This window comes from Desmodus rotundus, chromosome 11 (assembly GCF_022682495.2).
Source record: "Desmodus rotundus isolate HL8 chromosome 11, HLdesRot8A.1, whole genome shotgun sequence".
NCBI lineage: Eukaryota > Metazoa > Chordata > Mammalia > Chiroptera > Phyllostomidae > Desmodus > Desmodus rotundus.
Genome location: NC_071397.1, coordinates 74,042,192 through 74,066,212, shown reverse-complemented (window position 1 = coordinate 74,066,212; position 24,021 = coordinate 74,042,192). Strand labels below are relative to the sequence as shown.

General features: G+C 40.9%; 1 protein-coding gene and 1 non-coding gene across 8 annotated transcripts in view; one reads left to right on the top strand and one right to left on the bottom strand.

Moving 5' to 3' along the window:
• Positions 1 to 13,760, bottom strand: part of NCOA7 (nuclear receptor coactivator 7) — a 146,051-nt gene extending 132,291 nt beyond the window's left edge. For 3 of the 7 annotated variants that reach the window (XM_053913720.1, XM_053913719.1, XM_053913724.2), the window contains exon 1: positions 12,739 to 13,333. The gene's annotated coding sequence lies outside the window, so the exon portion shown is untranslated. Of the gene's footprint in view, positions 1 to 10,665; positions 10,687 to 11,989; positions 12,011 to 12,738; positions 13,335 to 13,449 lie in introns of those variants that run through there. The other 4 variants (XM_053913721.2, XM_071219683.1, XM_053913722.1 and 1 more) reach the window with 4 other exon arrangements.
• An 8,925-nt stretch (positions 13,761 to 22,685) lies between these two features.
• Positions 22,686 to 22,757, top strand: TRNAE-CUC (transfer RNA glutamic acid (anticodon CUC)). The gene has a single exon. It is a non-coding gene; the product is annotated as a tRNA-Glu (tRNA).
• The last annotated feature ends 1,264 nt before the right edge of the window (positions 22,758 to 24,021 follow it).

Here is a 24,021-nt window from a genome sequence, read left to right as displayed (position 1 = left end):
CAGTATGAGTGTGTCAATATTCTCAATCCTTTTCAAATAAAAATTTTGAAGTTTAAAAAGGTTAAAGAACTTCAAAGTCAAAGAGACATGAGTCAGAGCCACCCTGGTCAGCTTCGTGTGCTACCAAAAGCAGAAGCACTACTAACGGTCTCTAACACTAGGCTGTACTGCTACACAGAATTTCCACTCCCACTTCCCGGCTCTTCCTGAATTTCCCCACCACTGAAAGAATGGGAGGGTGAATACCAGCTTTCAGGCCAATTTGCCTTTAAGGTGTATATTCTAAATTTAATTTCTCCAAGGAAACTTCAATGACTAATGAAGGAGACAAAATTTAAATAAAACAATCAGAAAAAAAGGTGTAATAAAAATTACTGCCAAATAAAATGGGTTATGCACAGGGAAGTACCAGTGGAAAGAAAAGGGCCAGGTCACGGTGGCCAGTGCTGTCAGGGGAGGTGTTTGAAGTGGGACAACACCCAAAGCAATCACACGTGGTTATACCTCAAGAGTGCTACACAATCAACAATCCTCTGTGCACCAGAAACAGTTGTATCCTCAACGCCAATGTTCTCGCACCACACGTGCAAGAGGTCAGCAATTTTATCAAGTCCTGCCTCACACATCCAAGGCAAAAATGGAGAGAGAGGGGAGTAGTGCTTTAGTTAGTACAGTCTAAAATGTGGTAAATTCACAAACACAGTTCAGGACAAAGTCGTAAGGAAAACTGTCCAAGGGGCTGGAAACCTGCCCAACATGAAATTAAATCAGCACTGTGAAACACTATGACCTCTTCTTGAAAAAAATTATGCATATGAGTCTCAACTATAATTTTCCAAGAGACTGGGTTAAGAAACCGCATCTACAGTTTAACTACATTTCTATTACAGGTTTATTAAGTTGCTTGATATCAAAGTACTTGCAAAATTCAAGGGAAAAATGGCCCGCTGCTAGATTGGACTGTTCTTCTCAATTCTGCAGTCCTTCCCTGAAAAAGAATTATACAATGGCTATGCCACGTTGTGGTGCTTTGCACTAATACCAAGTATACATCTCTGTCCACTTGACCACATGGCTTGTATTGACCAGCAGACCAAGGGTCAACACTATACCTTATTCAACTAAGAGGCTTGGCAGGTCTCTGCACTTCACCAGAAGCATATATTCCAGGTAGCTGCTGCTTTTTCTTCTTCAGCACGAGTTCCAGGATAAAGCCATGTGGGAGAGCCTGGAATTCCCACCTCAACTTTGGAGTCCAGCCCAGCCCTGCCCAATCTAGCCAAGAGCAGCCAACCACAGTCACCTTGCAGGTTCATGAATGTGAAATAAATTATTTGTGGTTCCAAGCCACTAACATTTGGAGGCTGTTATGTAGCATTATCACAACAAAAAAGCCAATATACCCTTAGAAATATCCTAATCTACAAATTACTTTGTGGATTTTTACCAGCAAGATCAAACCCACATAGTACATATTACTTGCTGTATGAATACCAAGACCTGGAATGCCAAAGCCCAGAAACAAGGGCAGCCAATTAAAACAAATAGCCAGGGAGGCTTCCTTTCCTTACAGCTGTCATTTACCCCTTAACCAAGGTGTATGGCTATGTAAGTTTAGCTATAAGAAGGCATCATCTGACACCAAGGGTGATTTCTGCAAATTTTAGTATATTCATCTATAGGCTTGGATATTTTTTTTGTTATGGGCTGAATTGTGTCACACCCCCCCCCCCCAAATGTTGAAGTCATATCCACAGTATCCCAGAATGTGACCTCATTTGGAAAGAGGGTCAATGCAAATGTAATTAAGCTGGAGTATGGTGGGCCTCTAATCCAGTATGACTGGTGTCCTTACAAGAAGGTGGCTACATCAAGATTGAGACACACAGGGAAATCACCACATGAACACAGAAGCAGATATCAGAGTTATGCAGTTACAAACCAAAAAATGCCAAAATCACCAGAAGCCAGAAGAGACCCGGAAGTCTCAGACAGATCGTGGCTTTGCCAACACATCTGACTGTAGACTTCTCGCTGCAGGAATTGACAGTGAGTCTCTGTTGTTCCAAGCTTCTCAGTTTGTGGTGCTTTGTCAGAGCCGCCCTAATCACCTAATTCACTTTTTAGAAAATCTATATACTATTACTGTTCCAAAAGGATACCACATCAAAAATGGTGTTATTCAATAGTTTCAATGTCTATTCTGCCACTTTCTCTTATAATGTAAAGGAAATGTGGGCATGGTAAATATGAGCACTGGAGAGCACTGGTAAATATGATTGTGAATATTAGAGCAGAAAGCTCACATAGTTAACATCTGTACCCAGGAGATAATTCAAACACACCGTATTTGAGTAGATAGACCACGAGCTGACCTGATTATCCAGGGGAAAAAATCATATAAAAGGGTTTTGAAATATCTGAGAATGTAGCATCACCACGTATTATGCCACTCTTATCACACTTTTAGTAATTTCAATCTAACCAACTTGTACTGCTGGGTTTCTTGCACATACTTAGGTTGTATTGCACCATTGTCTAATTGCTCCTCACACCACATGCCTTCCCCACTGTAAACTCCCCAAGGGGGCTCCCTTGCACTTACACACACGACAACTCCTAGTGTAGTCTAGACATAGGGTTTATGTTTAATATGTGGACTTTTGATTTGTTAGGGCTAAATACGTAAAAGAAACAAAATGACTTTGGCCCTAGCCAGTGTGGTTCAGGTCACAGTTCAATTCCTGGTCAAGGCACATACCTAGGTTGTGGGTTCAATCCCTGGTCCAGGTGTGTAAGGGACCCAACCAATGCTTCTCACATCAATGTCTCTCTCTCTCTCTCTCTCTTTCTCTCTCTCTCCTCCTCCCTCTCTCCTCTCTTTCTGAAGGCAATGAAAAAAAAAATGCCTTCGGGTGAGCATTAAAAAAAAAAAAAGAAACTGCCTTTGGGTATGGAACAATAAAGTCTTGCCTTTTATTTAGATTAGTGATCACCATTTTTTAAGGTTATTATTCCACATAATAAAAGTATCAGTATAAAATAACTTTATGTACATTTTTACTTATAAACACATGTCTTCTGCACTAATGTATGCATTATAAAACACATAACAAAAACAGAAGTCATAAAAAGACAATACAGACATTCTAACAATTTTTCCCTCGTGGGGTATGTGATTCTCAGTTTAGAAACAGACCAGCACAGCAGATAGTGCCAACGTTTCCTGGGATCTGGTCCTTTCCAAGAAATGCAAGATCTATGAGAGTCCAACATGTTTATGAACTTTAAACACATTCTCAGGCAGATTCATGAAAGTGTCTTCATCACACAAGCAATATTTTGGAGGTGATTACAGAGTTGTCCTTGCAACTAGGATGAATTTTTATATTGGTAAAGTCCCACTCTAAATGCATTTACTAACTGTGGTGTTATCTGCAAATGGAACCCTTTAGATTTTTGAATGAAAAGCTATTATCAAGTTTTCAGGCACATTCCTGCAAGACTGAAAGAACCAAACTATATAACGTCCTCATCTTGAAGATAAAGGAGAAATAAGGATGAACAAAGGCGAAGATGGTACAGAAAACTCATAAATCATCTTTTAGGGATGTTTTCAACACAACACCACCCAATATTCCTGTGTTCCATATACATGTACGAGGTCTGTCCGGAAAAAGCCCAGCCATTGTTAATATAATGAGAAGGGTTTGCATGACATCCATGGAACCTGGCAGCCAAGGTGAGTGGACTGGAATGCACATGCGTGAACAATGAGAACTTCACTGTACTAGTCAGTGAGGACAGCAGAAGACATTGAATGAGCATGTGTACTATGTGGCCATCACATTGAAAATGAGCAAGTAGAGCAACGAATCTCCATCAAATTTTGTGTTAAGTTTGAACATTCCTCCACGGAAACTATTGGGATGATTCAGAAGGCCACAGCTATGGGCAACGGGTGATTGGCAGCTTCATCACGACAACGTACCCGCTCATGTATCATGTCTTGTACAGTTTTTTTGTGAAACATCAAATCACTCAGGTGACTCAGTCCCCTACAGTCCAGATTTGGAGCCCTGTGACTTCTGGCTTTTCCCAAAATTAAAATCACCTTTGAAAGGGAAGAGAATTCAGACCATCAATGAAATTCAGGCAAATACAAAGGGGCAGCTGACGGTGATTCGGAGAACTGTGTGAGGTCCCGAGGTGTCTACTTTGAAGGGGACTGAGGCATCATTGTCCTGTGTACAATGTTTCTTGTATCTTCTTCAATAAATATCTCCATTTTCCATAATACATGGATGGATACATTCTGGATAGACCTCTACACTGCTAGAAGGGCATAATGTAAAACAGAACTTCTATCAGCTTACTGTAAGAACCTAAACATAACACACTCCAATGCTGAATTTGTGGCACAAGTCTTTAAGTGCCAAACAATCTGAAATCAGGGGTACAGTAGATATCTTGGGAAGTGTTCATGGAACTGAGTATCTACCTGGTGCCAAATATTGGCTTTAAAGAAAGAAACGTGCAAGGATATTTCAGCTAGAGAGAGCAGCCAAAAGCCTGGAGGCAGGAGTTCCCCTCCACACCCACACGTCCCCCCCTCCCCTTGGTATAAGGGCTACTGAGGACTCTGACCCTACTGCATGAACTCAGGTTCATGCAGGTAGAAAATGGGAGACAAAGGTGAGGGCCTGAAATGTGAAGAAGACACAATTCCATTATGACCTAAGCAGCATTCTCTGGCTTACATTTCCAAGAGAAAGCCATCCCCCATAAATTCTCATGAATCATTTAACTTGGTCTACTTATTCTTGAAGAACAAGCCTTGGGGCTGGCTGATCTATACACAAAGCAAGTGAGCCAAATGCAAGAAAATACCAAGCAGATGGCATGTGGGTGAAGAGGATGGGGAAGTGAAACATGAGTAGCTTTGAAAGCAGAAAAATGAAGTAAAACATGTTCAAATGAATATGCATTTGGTAAAGAAGTACAGAATGTAAGGACCCTATAATTTCAATAATTTCTAACAAGTATCACTGCAATACATGTGGATAACAAATAAAAATGTGAAAAAATGAAAATGATCCCATCACAGGGAAAAACGCTTTAACATTATGTCACTTCCTGGTCTTTCTTCTCTTCGAGTACATTTTAAAATCAAATCACAACCTTCTTGTACACACAGATGGGTGTGCTATCATTTAAAAAATGATTCCATTGTTGGACTTGTCTCTAGTGTTTACAGTATCACCCCTGATAATAACTAATATTTATATAGCTGCTTACTCTGTGACAGAGTTCCAAGTTCTTTACAGATACTTATCTAACTCTCAATACACTGTGGGAGATACCGTTCTCTTCATTTTACAGCCGGGGAAATCAAGAAGTTAACTTGCCTAAGTTCACATAGCTGGTAAATGGTGGAACACAACTCCAGTCCAGGCAACAGGCTCCCAAGCCCCTGCTCTTACCATTGCCTACCATACCGCCTGCCTCCCAGAGCCAACGTGCTCATCACTGAATTTAACCTCATCTCTGACTTCCTTAGGATGTACTCTTAGAACAGAGTCACTGGTGCCAAGGGATTCACCATGCGCTAAACTGCTCTCCACCAACATACCCTCTCTCCATCTGTTGAAAGGAAATGTGACCCAACCTAAACCTTGCCAGCATTGGTATGGACTTTTAAAATCTAATCATAATTTGCATTTCTTTGATGCAATAAAGTTGAATTATTTTTTCATGTCTTGGAAATTTGTAGCTCCTATTTTATGGGTTTTCTATTCCTGTCACAGACTGAATGTTTGTGCACCGCCCCCACTCATATTTTGAAAATCTAATGCTCAAGGTGATGCTATTATTAGGTGGGGTCTTGGGAGGTGAGTAGGTCATGAGGACAGTCCCTTCATGAATGGGGTTAGGGCAGTCATAAAAGAGGCCCCTAAAGATCCCCAGCCCCTTCCTCCAAGTGAGGACTCAAAGAGAAGTGACGTCAGCAGTCTGCAACCCGGACGAGGGCCTTCACCCAAAGCTCTAGAACATGCTGGCACATTCTTGGACTGGCACGATCTTGGACTGCCAGCCTCCAAAATTGTCAGCAGTAAATTTCTCTCCTTTAAAGCTACTCAGTCTATATAGTATTTTGTTATAGTAGCCCAAATGGACTGAAGTTCTTACTAGCATGCTTTTTTAAAGAGTTAAGGTATGTTAAATTGAAACTATTTTAGAAGATGCTGTGATTCCAGATAAACAGAGGGTTGCTCAGGAGCAGTTTCAAGGGGACCCTACAGCCAGGCAGAACTTTGGGAGGTCATCACCAGGACCTAGAGCTGCGGGCTCAGTGGTGAGCACCTAGGACCATACAGACTGAGCAGACTGTCCCAAAAGACTAACAGCCTGAAACTGAGCTTTACACTGTACAGCACGGGCTATACTTATCCAATGGCTAGAATATGCATTATTGCTACCCAGGGCACCCTCAATTTCTGGTACCAACATGTCTGGTTTGCTTAGTGAGGCCAGAATTATAGCAGGAAGATGAAAGATCTTGAGGTTTCCCATACCTCAAATTTGTGGAGTCATCCCACAAATTTTTCCTATTCTACACAACGTACCTGGTTAGTGATCAGAGTCCGAGGATCCCACGCGCACAGTGCTGAACACACACTATTAAATTCCTACTCTGCAAATCCTCTGTTAATCAGTCAACAGCAAGTTACCTCGTGACAGGCACTTTGCAACAAAACTGGGCACCCTGGACACCATCTGGTTACTTGACTTGGAATTAAAAATACCTCATTCACATACTAAGGAGCCACTTCTTAGGAAGGACCACTCTCTCCAGGTGGTTCATGTCACCTGTCAGGGTCAACATTTCATTATTTCTATTTCTTCAGAGTAACATTGCCTCCTATCAGATCCCTAAACTTTAATGACACCCATTTGGAGGCTTTCACTCTTTTCAGTTCCAACAACAGAGGCAAACCCAGGAGGGGAGACATAAAAAGACACTCTCCCAGAAGAAGGCCGTAATAAACATGAAGTTATTGTTAATGAGTGTCAACAAAATGTTTGCGAATTAGTACTGTAAGGCAGGGATGCTAAAGAAAATAATTCAGACATGCTTTCTACTGAGCACAGGAGAGATGAATGGTTAAATAAAAGCTTCAACTTGAGGCTGTATTTTTTTTTTTGGACCAATCTTAGCATGCCATCCAAACTGCATGCTAAGTTAATGTTTAGTAGAAAGGCAATTTTACTATTTACTATTTATGATAAATGCCTGTTCTGGTATGGAAGCCTGCTTGGGACACCAAATTACATGTGGAACACTCCATAAGTTTATGGAATCTCAACCAAAAAGAGTCCCTGGAGATGACACCAGAACCAAGTGTGGTTTGCTAATGAAAATAGGAAGACAGAGTGTTCCAAGTAGAGGGAACAGCATGGAGAAGAAAAATCACATGTTATGCATGTGCAGGAAGTAACAATCAGTTTTTGTATTACTGGATATTCTTAACTTGAGCTCCATAAACAAGGACGTGTAAACAAAATAGTGTGTGTGCTGTGTGAGCCCTGACATTTCAGATTTCTTTAAAGAGAGCAGGATTTGGCTTTGGCTCTTTGGCTCCCGTGTGAGGGTGAGTTAATAACAACTGCGGGCCCAATGCATAGCAGGAAGGAGTACGGGGCAAGAGATGAATTTCTCAGGGCCCAAGAGACTGGGCTAAGTAAGATTCCTGGTGGACTCCTTCCTGTGTAGTATGGAAATCCTTAAGGTTTGAAGAGGGAAATTTAGAAGGAAAATTGGCTGAAATGTAGAGGAGAGTAGAATGCAATCCAACCGTCCAAAGCAGGTGAGGAGGCAAAGGAGGGCAGAAGGGAATTAGAGATAAAAGAAGCAGGCCAGTGGACTGAGCGCCAGCCTGTGAACGAAAAGGTGGAAGGTTTGATTTCCAGTCAGGGCATATGCCTGGGTTTTGGGCCAGGTCCCCAGTTGGGGGTGTGTGAGAGGCAACTGATACATGTGTATCTCACACATCGATGTTTCTCTCCCTTTCTTCCTCCATTTCTTTCTCCTTCCCTTCCCCTCTCTCCAACAATAAACAAATAACATTTTTAAAAAACAGAAGCAGGCCAAATGTTCATATTTGATTATATATACATAAAATGTCACCAGAGGATTCTCAACTAACTGATAACACTGGTTGCCAGTGGCTGGGAAAAGCGGGAAACTAGGGAGAAAAGGTGAGGAGTCCTTTCACTGTATACCCATCTGTATACCCATCTGAATCACGTTCGAGTATTACCTACTACAAAGATCATTCTTACAAAACACATAAAGGTTATTGGAATGATGCCTCTATGCAAAAAATGAGCCCACACCTCTCTCTCAATCCTCTCCCCTGTTTCCACTTGCACTTCCGAATTTCTTTAAGAAAAGCCAATCTCTACCAAACTTACCAAACTGAACTTGCTGTCATGTATATGTAAATAACTATTTACCGGATTAAATTCAACCAACTTAACAGGTAGTGGTCAAAACACCAGAAGGAAGTTTGGACAATTAACCAGGGAAATCAATCTTTTCTATTTTATGGTAAATAAAAGAGGCTCAAAGTAGAATCTATATCTGATGTATTAAAGCAATGACGGATCAAATAATTACTGATGTGCAAGGGATCAGAGGTAAGATCCAGTGGTGAGTGGTAGCCTAGTCTAAACTAGCTCTTTGGCTAAAAATGATTGCTTTAATTATATGGAATAAATCTTTTATTCAGCCGAATACAGCATATAAGGTAGGTACTACAGAAATAACTGATTTAAATTGAATGGCTTTACTAATTTTAAGTTAATTATAAGTGGATATAAATTTAACAGTTAAAAAATAAGTGCAATTTAGTTCTGCAAAACTATGTAACATTGTTTTCCACTCAGCTATATAAGCTCCTATCTACTAAACTTGCAATACTTATTCAAAACACATTTAATGGAACTGATTAAATTTGTTAATCAAAAGCATACTGTATCCAGAGATTAATTTTGCAAATGTTTTCATTTATTTGGTTTTATATTTTATGTTTTGCCTTGTTCCACAAAGGATGTAAGTCAGCTTAAAATAATAAAATAAAAAATGGGAAAATATAATTAGATAAGAATCAGAATCAATAAAAAATAAGTGGAACAGAGCTCAAGTACCAAAAGGAAAGTTGAAATATCAATATTAAGGTCATAGGTTTTTATAGGTTTATTAAAATTGAGTTACAAATTTGACTTTGTTTCCTTGTTGCCAAATCAGAAAAGGAACTATGATCAATTATCTGATTCTAGTTGTGCATGATGAAAAATAGGCACAATAATTGCTCAAGGGAAGTAAAGCTTTTCTTTGGCATTTACAACCGAATGGAATTTCTTGCATGGTCTTCAAACAGGCGCTACAGAAGGGAGCATGATTTTAATAACCACATCTCATACGTAACATAAACGTAGATTTCTTGTGACTGTCTTTATTAACAGAATCCCTCCGTGTGAGCACAAGGGTGGGGGTGGGGGTGCCGCAAAGGATGCAAAACAAGGTAACCACAGTACGCAGTCTCTGAAGATGCGGCTAGCCTGCTGGTGTGACACCTAGAATTGGAGGGACAAGGGGGGATGTCATGGCCTTTGCTCAGTCAACCTTGTGTGAACATTATTTCTCTCCATTAAGCTTCTGATCAAATTCATGAGCAAATAACTCATTCTCTGGTATGTGCAGAAACAAAGGCATTCTGTACCACTGTTGAGGAGAGATGAGTACACAACAATCGCTGTTCAACCACCAGTTCCCCAAATTTGAAACTGAAGGCTACACAAATTTTCCTTTTAATACTTTTTCTGCAACCTTAACAATTTTGGTTCCAACATATGTGAACTGAGTGAATCCTATTGGATATAAACAACAACAAATTTATGGGCTAGGGTAAAGTGGGGCTGGAATAAAAAAATTACCCTGGGATAAAAAAAAGAGCATGTAGCAAAGGAGGGATAGAGGTTTCTGCAATAGAAGCTCACGGAAGATACAGAAAAATAAGATACAGTAAATTCAGGTGTTAGAATTGCATCCCAGGGATGCAGGGGGAGGCAGGGTACTGAGGGCTCACGAGACAGGGCCCAGACACTGAACCATCCAATCAAAGAGGCATTGCGCTTGTAAGTGCAGGAGATACACAGAAAAATGCCTCTTCCATTCTGAGCTTAGGAACCAGCTCTTACTTCACTGATTTCAAGGCCAAATGTACCAGCACAATCACCACGCTCAACTTCTATTTGCCAAGCGACACATAAGTGTCTATTATCTACAACAAAGTAAAAAGAGTTACTGAAACCACATGGGAGGGCTTTTTTGAGACGCTTTAAGTGAGCAAGAAAGAACACTGTGAATTAGCTGCTCAATATCCTTAACTACAAATTTCAGATATGTAATATGCAATTATCTTTACTTCTTAAAGGGATTTTCTTGCTTTGTTTCCAGGAATCATAATATATTTTTCATCAGTGCCCTCCCACTGCTGGTTCCCTCAATCTTACTAGCTTTTGCTTAAAAGTGTTATTGCCTCCCCATCTAGGAAGAACCCAAGTAGGCTGCAGAAGCAATAAGAATTAAATGCAACTTACCGTAGTTTCGTGAGAAGTAAGTTTTGGGGGTAATATGCAAGGAGGATGGTGAAGAGGTATTAAAAAGACAAAAAAAGGAAAGAAAAAGAAAGCAAATGACTGAACCACACCCAGATAATTTTGTTAAGCAGGTTAATATTAACTCATGAAACTTACATAACAAAAAAATAAAATAAAAACAAAATCAGAACAGGAAATATCATAGTGCAAAAAAATAAATAAAATGTGATGCAGTTATCCTTGATTTTTTATCAAGAAAACATTACATTTGAAACCAGAAAGGCACTGAGTCTTCCAAACCCCTGATTTCATACCCTGGTTTGTCAAACTTGGAAACTGACATCCTTACATACTAACAAAAATCCATGTAGTTAAAAATGTGTATCTATACCATATATTTTGAATCATTTAGGAATCATATACACTTTTACATGCTTTATTTTTATCACTCCCTGTAATAAAACACATTATAATTAGATCAACCAACAACAACTCAACTTTAAAGTGAGTTAATATGTCACTTATTAACCAAACCACTGTTACCTCTGGATTAAATTAGAATTTTCTTTGAAACATGAATTGTAGTTTTTAAAATCTGTTTGAGAGTTTAATTGAAATAAGTTTGATTACCTGTAAGCCTGGAAAATGGGCAAGCTTGGACATGAAATGAACTTGTATTATAAGTTGAGGAGAATTACCTTATTAGAGAAGGGTAGCATATAGTCTTAAAATGTCAATATTCAAACTTAGATGTTAACTGAGTTTGACTATATATACAAATAAACAATTTTTAAAATCCAGTTAAACTTTAACAGCCACAGAACAAATACATTTTGAGGCTAAATTTTCTTTAGACGAAGCTTGAAACAGTTCACCAAACAAAAAACTAATACAGTAAACACGCAATAAGCATCAGATGCAGGGAATTACAGGATTGAACAAGACGAAGGCTCTCTGTCCTCCTGGAGCTTAGGCTGGTTCATTTTCCAAAGCTCTGAACCAGCCGTGCTTTTCGGCACCAGGTACCGGTATCGTGGAAGACAATTTTTTCGTGGACAGGGGAGGGGAGGGGCAGGAGGTAGAGCTCAGGCTGTAAGAGCGAAGCTCCTCTTGCCCGCTGCTCACCTCCGGCCCGGTTTCCAAGAGACCACGGAACCGTCCCGGTCCGCGGCCCGGGGGTTGGGGAACTCTGGTCTAACCCATAATACCTCAATACAAAATTGGACCATACAGTGATCCACTTTCCAAACCCTTAACCTTATTGTTTAAAATTTTAAAAAAGTAACCTGTTAGAATTCATAACCAGTGTCTCAGAAATACAAACCGTAAACCTAGTTGGGAGCCAGGCTGCGCCCAAGGCTGCCTCTGCTGGCCGGCTCAGTGCAGGCGTCCAGCTGATTCTCAACTCCCGACACCTGTAACAAACTTGCCACTCTCAAACACCTCCCTCACAGAAGCAGGAGGCTCCCAAGTAGGCAGCATGGGGAATAATACCCCAGTCTCATGTATCCCCGACATAACTTGACTTCTACAAGGACCTTCTCTAACTGGCCCTAAAATGCTGGACGGAAGGGTCTGAGCCCCCCAGTTTACATACCAGCCAACCAGCTCTTAAATACACAGAAATCCACAGCGACTTCTATACGCCGCTAAAATAGCGCTTTCCGTGTCTACACGTTTTTAGCTAAAACAGAAAAAACGCATCAGCTCATGCTGCCAAAAAAAAATACAGCAACTAGTTCTACCTGAGCTGCTCAACATCCAAGGTCTTCCCCCCTAGATCAGCCTGATGCCAGTCTGTCCTCTCCACCCCGCCCGCAGCGCGCGGGGGCCCCGGGGGTGAGCTGGGAAGAGTCAAGCTTCCCTCTGCCTCCGCACGGCCACCCGGGTTCAAAAAGAGGTTGTCAGGTTAACCAAGGGCTGCGCCCAGGGCCGTGAGCACACCACGGAACGCTCCAGCTACACAGGAGCGAGGCAAGTTTGGCGGGTCCCGGACCATGCCCCCCGCCTCTTCTCAGCTGCAGCATCAGCTGCGGGAGGCAGCGAGGGCTGATCCCCGCCTCATCCACCTACCTACAGGGCGGGGGCGCCGGCTCCTCGGGTCCGGGAGATGGGGATCGGGCGCACGCATTTCTCGGGGTGGTGGCCTCTGATGCTCCGCGCGGGAGAACGCAGCATCTAGGTGGGAGGAAGGAGCGGCCGTGGGGGGAACGTCCGCTAAGGCAGAGCTGGGCCAGGAAGGAGGAGCCCAGAGGCGCGCGCCCCGGGGACCGACGTCTGAAGCTGGTGGCCGCGGCCGCCCCCGGGACTCCTCAGGCCTCTCCCCGCGATCAGCGGCGCCCGGCCAACCTTGCAGCAGCGCCTGCGGTCAGGGCATCCGCCGCCACCGGCTCCCGGGCCCGGCCGGAGGCGGAGAGCTGCGGGTGTCGCGACGCCGGGTAGACGCCCGCCTCTAGCTCCGCCCGGCCAGTGCCACGCTCTGCGCCTCTCCGCGGCTGCGAGGGCCGGAGAGCTCGGAGGCCAGGCTGGCTGGCTCCGGCTGCAACTGCGGCATCCTCCTCGCCCCGGCGACCTCCGAGCTGGGAGGCTGGGCAGCACCTCCACCCGCAGCTGCTGCAGCTTCCACTGCCCCCGCACAGCCCCAACCTCGGCCCCGCGGCTCCGCCCCGGAGAGTTGCGCGCGCGGCCTCCGCAGGCCTCGGCCGATTGTGACGCCTCCCGAGAGCGAACTCGTTGCTGCCCCGGCTGCCAGACGCTGGGCAGCACAGCCTGGGAGGTTCTTACCTCTCCCTGGGCTTCATTCCCTACAGCAGCTGGGCTCCTCTAGCTACTACTTTATGTGGGAAGTGAGGCTTTGAGAGCAGAGCTGGAGTTAGAGCGTATCCTCAAGCTTTAAAGCCTAGAGTTTCATTCCAGCTCGGGAACCAGTAAATTCAGCCTTCTGCCCTTTCCGGCGCTGCGTTTCGCAAAGGGACCCTCCATCTCCTCCTCCCGCTCCTGCACCCGTCCCTGGTACAGCATCCCGGATGCTGCCAAATTGCAATCGAGACCGCAGTAGGGACGTAGCGATTGGGCCTTCCAGGCTGACTCCTGGCGGCGACCCAAGAGAGCTTGGGCTGGGAAGATTTCCATCAGCAGATGGGCAGTGTCTGAGCTTCCCATCCTCACTGGGAAGCTGATCCCGTCTCTGGTCCCAAGACCAGCCCTGCAAGATGACTAGGAGGATTTGGCCGCGAGGTTTACCCTTACTTCGGGGGCGGGGGTAGAACCCTCAAAGTAGAGGCCTGCAGCTGGTCTGATAATACTGGCGTGTCAGGCCACACACGGGCGCACTAGATAGCAGCCTCCTCTGGGTGCTGCCGCTGCTTAACAGCCTCTCGAGGAGGTTGGGACTCAGCAATTAACGGTGGTGGCTTGGGGATTTCACTTGCGAATTATCTTGCAAAATATGGAATAATCGCCCAATTCTTCACTCAGCATGTATATAATTGGACCTCAGGTTTACATTTTCATAATTTCAATGTGAACAAATAGGTGTTTCCCTCTTTCTTTAGGGTATCGTGTCATTTGCAAATTATTTTCAAGGGAAAATTAAGCTCCCAAAATATAGAGTTGATTTCACTGAATCAAAAGAACATGGTTTGAGATGTCCAGAGAAACTGACCTACTCTGACAGTTCTTTGATGAGTGGTTTTATGGTTTTAAAATCTAAAATCATCTTGTAGTGCTGGTCATGGGACCAGAGAGGGAACAGCACCCAGGTGGGGATGGGCAGCTAGCTCACAGGTACTGCCCATCTGCTGATGAGGATCTCCCCAGCCCAAGCTCTCTCGGGTCTCCTCTTCCTGGAGGAACCAATTGCTACGTCCCTACTGCTGTCACGATTGCAATTTGGCAGCAACCGGGATGCTGTACCGGGACGGGAGCAGGAGGGGAGGAGATGGTGGTGCCCCTTTGGAAACGCAACGTGGGAAAGGACAAAGGGCTGAATTTACTGTGGCCAGTAGTTTTTTCTTAATGAAAATAATTTTAAAAAAGCAAAAGAAAAGACATATTTCGTAGCAGTACACATGGCAATGAAATCGCTAAGACTTTCTGAGACGAGCTCCTATAAGGAAAGTGGTGGTCCCGTGCGGAGCAACGGGGGAGACTCACCGCTCTGCGTTCAGGAAACAGGATCGCTTGACGTGGCCACTTCCAGGGACTCCAGCTGATCTACAGCCCCAGTTTATTTTCACAATTATCTCTTATTATTCATGATATCTTGCCCTCAAATCAGAATAACTCAGTTATAGAAATGAGTGTGTAATATTTATGCAGTATTTAATGTATGAGTGACATAATGAAGTCACTGAATGATATTTTGGCAGTTGAACAAAATTTATGAAGAGGTCTGCCTTAGAATATATTTTCTGCAGGAAATGTTCGTTGAGTTGCAATTCTAGACTGATTCCATCCTTTTCCCATCAAAAGTCTCCTTTTTTCTACCCATGGACCCAAATTAAGTAGTGATCTTTTTTATTAGCAAAGATACAACTGAGTATGTGCGGGGTGGGGCAAAAGGAGGCTTACAGTTCGTATGGAAACGACATGCAGGCCATGTTTATTACAGTAACTTCATTCAAAAGCGTCACAATGGCACAGTAAACCTACTTTTGCCCACTTCGGTATTTAAAAGAAGTCGCCATAAATTATAAAATGTCAGCCTTTCCAAAACATTGCATGTAAGTGAAGGATCCTCTTTATCATCTTCAAGAACTCCTAGAACTGTATACTGTATCACATTTTTGTTATAGTATTTTATTACAGAGGAAGTCTCAGTAAAATAAAGATTTCTGCTCCCTAGCTTACAGCTTGGAGGAAATTTCCCCTTAAAGATTCTTCACTCATTATATTTCACTAAACTCAACACATTGATTTGCCTAAGCCTTGCCTTTATACAGAAATCAGAAGACATAAAACCATTTCCTTTCCTTCTATATCTGTGCTGTCAAAAATGGAACTCACTAGTCACATGTGGCCACTTAAATTTAGTTAAAAGTGTTTCTTACCCCAGTAGACACATCTCAACTGCTCAGGAACCACACATGGCTAGTGGCTGTTCTTTAGGACATTATAAAATAGAACATTTCCATTACTGCAGAAAATTCCTCCAGACAGTGCTGCTCTAAATAGAAGGTGAAATTTTAATTGGGAGGTAGATATAATACATAAAATGATATGGGAAATCTTAGTACGCTACAGATCAAACCTCATTAGAATACGTACTTCTTAAGAACATGGTAGTGTCTTAAGAATATAGGCTCTGGCTTCTGACTGCCGCTTCATCGCATGCTGACCTTTGGTAAATTACTGAACCCCTGTTGCTTTATCTGTAAAATGGGGGTGATAATAGTATCAGCTTTACAAGGTGGACATAAAGATTAAAATTAAATGAGATAATCCATGAATGATGCTTAGACTAAAGTCTAGAATGTGACCTTGAAGAAAAGTTAGCTATTACTCTAATAATATACATTATTAGAATAAAGCTTTTCCCTTTTCAAATTTTATCCCTAGCATCCCTTATTGTAACTCTGAATGGAAGATGCTTGGCAAATACTGAGTTAATAAAAATTTATAACGCTACCATTATATGATATGATTTGATTTGATGGATATGAGGGTCTCTGTTAAATATGAAAACTGATCTATCTCTATTGAAGACTAGAGGCCATTGTAGGTAGGACTGTTGTCTCACTTTTTCTGGAATAAACAACCCTGTGTGGAGTAGTTAGAGAGAAGCAGATTCCCTCAGCTCTTAATGGTAGAAAAGAGGGATCACTTCACTTGGCCTACTCCTCTTTGTTGCTCCATGTGGCAGGACCTGGACCAGTGGGAGGCACCAGGGTCCCTGAGTTCAGGTATTAGGTGTTCTCCCCAGCGACTTCCTGAAGGGCTTGGGTAGGAATTCCATGGCCTCAGGAAACATCACCAAACAATAGCAACTGTTATTGCAGATGTGTTCAGTACTTTTCTTACTTATCTACCTAAAGGTAACTTTGTAATGAAGAAGTATGGTTAGTAGGGCTGTTTAAAAACACAACACTGGTAACCTCACATCGAAGTGGGATTCCAGGAACACTGGCAAATGCAGCTTTAGCAGTTTGCCAAAATGAAAGGCTTCCCAGATATGTAATGAAATCACAGCCACTGAAGGTATTGAAACTTCTTTGGAAGTTTTCTCTGTAAAGGTATCAGAGAGGAGATTTATGCATTGGGCGATGAGTTTAGTCTACTGGCACCAAAAAAACGTTCACTTTTTAGTGGTTAAACATCTTTTGCCCTTTCTAGCACAGAAAGAAGCACCTTTCCCACAGTGGGCTTGGGCAGGTTGAGATGCAGGAGGTCCATAGGAGGTAAATGCTGATTGACACCTATGGAGGCCTGTGGGTAGCCATCCTGCACCTACAGAGGCAGAATAGATTTCACTATTTAATAGGATTGAAGGCTGTGGCTCGTTTTCACAACTGGGACCTGGGTTCTGTGCTTCTCTTGGCTTGTTATAAAGTCTAAAGAGGAAGTAGAAATCTCCTTACCACTTGAAAGGAGGAGCTTACCAGAGCGCATTGAGAAAGAAACACTGACGTACATAGAAATGGATTGCCGTCTGGGTGCCTGTCAGCACACAGAATTTAGGGCTGATTATTTAGATTAAGCCCAATACACTTGTCCTTTCCTGTTATTCATAATAAATTTTAAAATATCTGTTTTGGGACAGTTTCTTCTGTCTTATTTTGGCTAAAAATAGTCTGTTCAATAGCTTGAGAATTCATTAGATATTTTTACATTTTCTGAAAAACTTATTCAAATAAGCTGGAGCTAAGATATAATTTAAAATTCTGAAACGAATCCATAAACTCAAAGTGGCATTAAGTGGTGGTGGTGGTGGTTTGGATTTATTGGATGAAAGAAATTTACAGTGCAATAAACTGAAAAGGGGGGTTTTCGAAGGAAATAACTATAGGTTCACAAAAAGTTGCAAGAAATGTATAGGAAGGTCTTGGGTTCTCCCCACCCTCTCTGCCCTAGCCATTCCCCCAATGGTAACATCTTGCATCACTACAATATCAAAACTAGCAAATTGACGCTGTTACAATCTTCAGAGCTTACAATGGTAACATCTTGTATCACTATAGTACAATATCAAAACCAGAAAATTGACACTGTTACAATCGTTAAAGCTTATTCACATTTCACCAGCTTTACATATGCTCTGTGTATGTGTGTGTTTTCTATGCACTTGTCTTTCACCACGTGATACAGTACTATTCTGTCACTGCAGAGCTCCCACAACCTACCCCTGTACAGCCACATCCATCCTCTGCCTAATACATCTAATTTCCGTCAATCACTAATCTGTTCCCATCTCTATAATTTCTAAAATGCTATTTCAATGGAATCATATAGTATGTAACCTTTTAGAGGCTTCCCCCACTCTTCACTCAGCATAATTCCCTTACAATGCATCCAAATTGTTATGTGTATCAATAGTTTGCCCCTTTTTTGGATAAATAATCCATGGTATGGATGTACCACAGTTTATTCACCCACTGAAAGACATGTTATTTCCAGTTTGGAGGATACTGTAAATAAAGTTTTGGGGTGTTATGAATGAACATAAGTTTTCATTTCTCTGGCATAAATGCCCAAGAATACGATTGCTGGGTCATATGGTCTCAGCATGGTTAATTTTATGAGAAACTGCCAGACTGTTTTCCAGGGTGGCTGTACCACTTCACATTCCCATCAACAAAGTATGCATGATAAATGATGATTTTTTAATCGATTAAATAAAGTTATTAAATTAAAGTATAGCCACATGTCTCTTTTACTCTCTACTACTCTACTGCAATTGCTGCTTTACTTGAACCCCATCAGACTAAGCTTCAAAGTAAGGGATTCTGTTCTGTTCATCTTTATGTCTTTGGTGACTGACATAGTGCCTGACATGTATTAGACAGTCAATAAATATTTGTATCATGAATGAACAAATTAACAAACAGAAAAAGAATAGCTGAGTCAGGTTGAAATCATATTGAAAAATAAAATTGTCAATAAATTATAACTATAATTGAATTTGAATTTGATGCCATGATTTCTCTTCCAATATATGCTAACATTTTCAAATCAGATATTGAGACACTCTACAAGGTAAGTCAGTTGTAGGCAAATTAATAAATCTAATTGTTAAATTATGTCAGGCTAAGGTTATTCATTGTACTACTTTGGTAACAGAAAAATATTGGAAATAATCTAAATGACGAATGATAAGAAACTTCTTTAATGAAATATGTCTATGATGGAATACTATGCAGTTATCAAAGATAATGAGAAAAGACTTTATGTAAAGAATGGACATCCTTCAAAACACATTGATTAAAAAAAGGGTTAGAGAAGAGAAGTAGCGTATACCCTTCTTTTTGTGAAAATAAGAGATGTATGCATAAAGATGTTAATTGTCACTAAGTCAGTTGATAAAATACAGGGTATTCCTGGACCATCTTGTGCCAGATGATAAAGAAGTGCTCAGAATTCATAGGGGCATGTCAACAGCATACAGGAGCCAGCCTACAGACTCCTGGACAAACTTGGGGTAATTTAAGTATCATGAATAATGACAGCTATATATGATAACACATTAAATAACCCCCCAAAAACATAAAAAGAATGAGTCCAAACTGATATTTAAAAATTAAATAGATAATAAGAGAGGGAGTGGAGAAAGGAAAGTTCTTTGCATGAGAATGACAAAATTAAAATATCACTATTTTGTAATCACCCTAGTAATAATTGATTCGGGCAAAGATCATCAGTGCATATGAAAACCATCCAGTGAAAGTTTGCTGAGGAACAGAAAAGATTCATACATTCTCAAAAGTGTTACTTCTGTGGGTGATATTTGTTTTTTAAAATATTAATTATAGGTGTAAATGGTAACTTTACAATGGAGAAATGTCAGACACCTTAAATAAATGATAAAATTTCCGTATGAGTTTCTTATTGCTATTGTGAAAAATTACCACAAACGTAGAAACTTAAGACAACATAAATTTATTAGCTTACACTTCTGCAGTCCAGGAATCTGACACACATCACAAGGTTAAAATCTAGGTGTTGGCAGGGCTGGCTTCTTTCTGGAGACTCTAGGGGATAATCTGTTTCCTTGCACTTACCAGCTTCTAGAAACCACCTGCAGTCCTTGGCTCACGGTCCCCTTCCTCCACCCTCAAAGACTGCAAAAGCGGGTGAGTATTCCTCAGATCACATTGCTGGGACTCGGAGTCTTCCGCCTCCCTCCTCCACGTGTAAGGATACCTAGCTAGTGCAGGATAATCTCCTGTCTCAGCATCCCTAGTTTAATAGCATCCATGGGGTTTCAACTGCCATGTGAAGTAACATTCCTGCATTCTGGTGACCAGGACAGGGACATCTCCATGGGCATCACCATTCTGCTTGCCACATTTACATTACGGACTATGCCACACATCGGCATTATGGTGTAATGCACTGAAAAGATCACATCGCTTATTCCTGCCAAAAGAGATATTTAGTGGTGTCTAAGTGGAGGGACTTTCTGAAGCAACTGTCCTTCACTATTCAAAAAAGTCAGTGTTATTTTTTTCTTTTTAAAGTTAGAAGATTGGCGAATTATCCCAGATTAAAGGAAGGAGACCACAGAAACACGACAAATTAATGCAATATATAATTTTTTAGTGGATCCTGAATAAAAAGTATAAAAAGTGTTATTAAGACAAGAGGAAATTTTGATTAACTGTAATAAATAATAATATGGCATCAAGTTTAAATTTCATGTCATAAATGTATTGCTTGTTTTGGGGAAATATATATGATAAAGTATTGAGAAGTAAAGTATGATATCTGCAACTAAACTCAAATGCTTCAGAAAAAAAGATCAAGAGAAAGCAAATATGGCAAATATAACAACTGGTGAATCTAGATCATGACCATAAAATACAAATATACTGCAAGCCATACATATAACTTTAAATACTGTTTTTTAGTAGTTGCACTTTAAAAAGTAAGGGAAATTAAATTAATTTTAATAATATCTTAACTCAATATACTTATCATTTAAAATATAATGAATATAAAATATTAAGATATTTTACCTTCTTTTTCATTTTTTTCAGAATCAGGCCAGTATGCATTCAACATATAGAACATGTGAATTTGACTAGACACATTTCAATGCACAATAGCCACATGTTTCTGGAGCTACTAAATTGGATAGCAAAGGTCTAGATGATGAGTATATGTATGTTCATTGTCCTATGCTTACAACTTTCTGTAGGTTTGAAGTGTTTCAGGATAAAAAGGGGAAAATAGATATTGTATATGCAGGAACTATGTCTAGGAGGATACAGAAGAAACTGTTAACACTGGTTTCCTCTGTGAAGAAACAGTGAGGAGTGATTAGGGGATAAGAGAGGGATGGTGGTTTTCACTGCACCCTTTTGTACAATATTGTGGCTAAACCTAATACAACAAATTAAAATTATCCTAAAAGTAATATCTCCTTTATCTTTTGTATTCAAACCCAGATATGCTATAGTGTATACAGATACTGAATTGTAATGTTGTACACCTAAAACTTATGTAATGTTATAAACAAATGTTACCTCAGTTGAAAACCAACACAGATCTTCAAACGTTAAACTCTGGTAACCCCCAATTTAGAGGTAAGAGCTCCATCTACTGACTCAATTTCCTAAAACTTCCTTATTGGATAGAGGTGTGTGTCTCATCTAAAATATAATAAAGTTTAGAAATTTCTGCTGATTTTTCCATATGTATTTATTAGCCTTAATAAGTCCTATTAGTCTTCCTGTTTGCATGCCATTAAATAATTTTAGATAAATGTTACCAACAATCTAAACTCCATCTCTGAGTTGCTGAAAACAAGAAACAATATGCAAGCACAGGCTCACCTAAATTCTATGGTAATGGGTGAAGACTGTAATTTACAGTGGCGCCGGATGTTATGAGCAAGTTCATTATAAATTTATATCCGTTTTACTTAAGCCTTCTTGCATCTTGCAGAGGAGCAGAGTCTCTTGGGTTACATTTGTTTGACTGTAACGGTTGGCACTTTCGGAGCTGAGTTACATCCTATTGTCTCTGCTCGTTATTTCCTGAGCGTTTCTGAACTGAGGCTGGGCTCTGGACTCGTTTGGTAACTACATCACTTCCCAGCCGTGTCTCGTCCACTACGCGGAGGTGAAGCACTGGCCCAGATAACAACACTGTTCGGAACGTGCGGGGAGAATGGAGGCAGAGGGTTCGAAGGGTTTATTTGGATATGGTTTCGGATGCCCTGGTTCTTCAGTAGGGGCCACCCACAGCTCTCTCAGCCTCGTAAGCCTGATTGCTAAATAAGTAATCACCACATTATATATATAATATTATATATAATATTCCCCGCAAAACAACACATTATATATATATGTAATATCACGCGCCCGTAAGGCCACGTGGCCCCCCAGCACCCACGTTTACAGAGCACGAGCTTTGTGCGGATGATGGGTGCGGTGAAACGCGCCCCGCCGTGGCAATATAACGTTGGATTTAGTAAAATGTTCAGTGGAGCTTAACTTCTCCTTTAGAGAGAAAGACGGACAGAGACGGGTCAGCTTCAGAAAAAGCGCCGAGGTAATTAACAAAATGAGATTCTGGACGGTACTTTAACGTTAGTCCAGGCATGAACCTAATTAGAACGCAACTCAGCAAGTCTTTCCCCGCATCCCAACCAGTTTGGGCTTGGAAGGTCCGGCTCTTTTCTGCAGCAGCCGCAGCGAAGCGAGCGCGGAGGATTTTCCCCAGTGTAAGAGACTAACAGCCAAAACAGGAAGGAAATGGGGGTGGAACTCGAAACAACAATCTTGTTTTCTATTGGTTAAAATTGAGTGAAGTTTTTGTTTTAAGTAACAAATGAAGTTCTGGAAGCTATATTTTCAAGTTCCCTGGTGGTCTAGTGGTTAGGATTCGGCGCTCTCACCGCCGCGGCCCGGGTTCGATTCCCGGTCAGGGAAAACACTTTTTGATTTCAGTTTTGTGTTCAATCTGCTTTTTTTTTTTTATGACGCTTGCCGTAATTTTTCTCAGTGACAAAAATGCAATGTTTTTAAGTGTTACTTAATCTACTGTTTAAGATATGCTGTGCTATTTACGTGTACTATATGCAAATATACACCAAAAAGATCCCTGACTTCTAAAGTACTCTAAATATACTTGTCCAAAAAAAAGTGTTAAGCCCCTTAGAAAACGAAATTTTCCAGCTTTTGAACACAATCTGGATGTGTATACAAGCATTAATTTTTAAAAGTGTTTGTTTAATCTTGAGCTTTGTTTGACTAATAAAAGGAGGAAAATTATTTTAGGAGAGATAATACCTATTTTGCATCATGCTTAGAGTCAAACTCTATATATTATACATATATTATGTACTTTGTAGATTACTTATGTCGGAGCTGTTTTTATTTATGAATCTAAGATTTTTTAATGGTATATTTTTGGTTAATTACCAAATAGTTGGTTTATTATGTTTATTCTTAATACCTAATTTTAGTTATTTTATCTGTTGTGTTTTAAATTTTCTGTAATAGATTCCTACAAATATGGCAATATTTTTTGCACCCAGCATGGTGATTTCCAGTGGGCAAATTATATAGGCCTCTCAAGAAATGAAGTGATGGATCATTAGGAATTTTTACATTCAAGACAAAGTAGGACTCTGGGAATTACCCCTCCTAAATATAAAAATCTTGGAGTCAAAGAGAAGAAAGGTGGTGCCATATTGATATCAAATATTTCCCCCCAAATCAATGCACGACTTTTATTGTATCTTCAAAACGTCACAGATACGTCTCAGGAATCATCTGGCATCTTGCTGTTGTTGGATACCTTAGATCCTATTCATCAGCTTGCTGAGCTGTTCATTTTTCAGAAACATACATATCATCCAAAATTTTTCTGATATCCTTATATTTAATTTTTGTAGCTTACTGAATCAAAGCAGCTGAATTTCATACAAGTTCAATGTCATTTCCTTCAAACATCTTTCTGGGTTTGCAACACTGAACAAGCAATGCCTGACCTTATCTGACCCCTGTGAATATATTTTTTGCCCCAGAAATTTCTAAGTTCAACAAGAGGACTACTCTGAGTAGGGATGTTTACGGGGCAGTGGGTGTACACAGACCTCATCTTGTAATGGAAGCCCCGTGTAACACCTTCGATCATGTTCTGTGGGTGATTGCAGATCAAGTTGGAAGAGTAGCCAGTTCCTTTCTATTT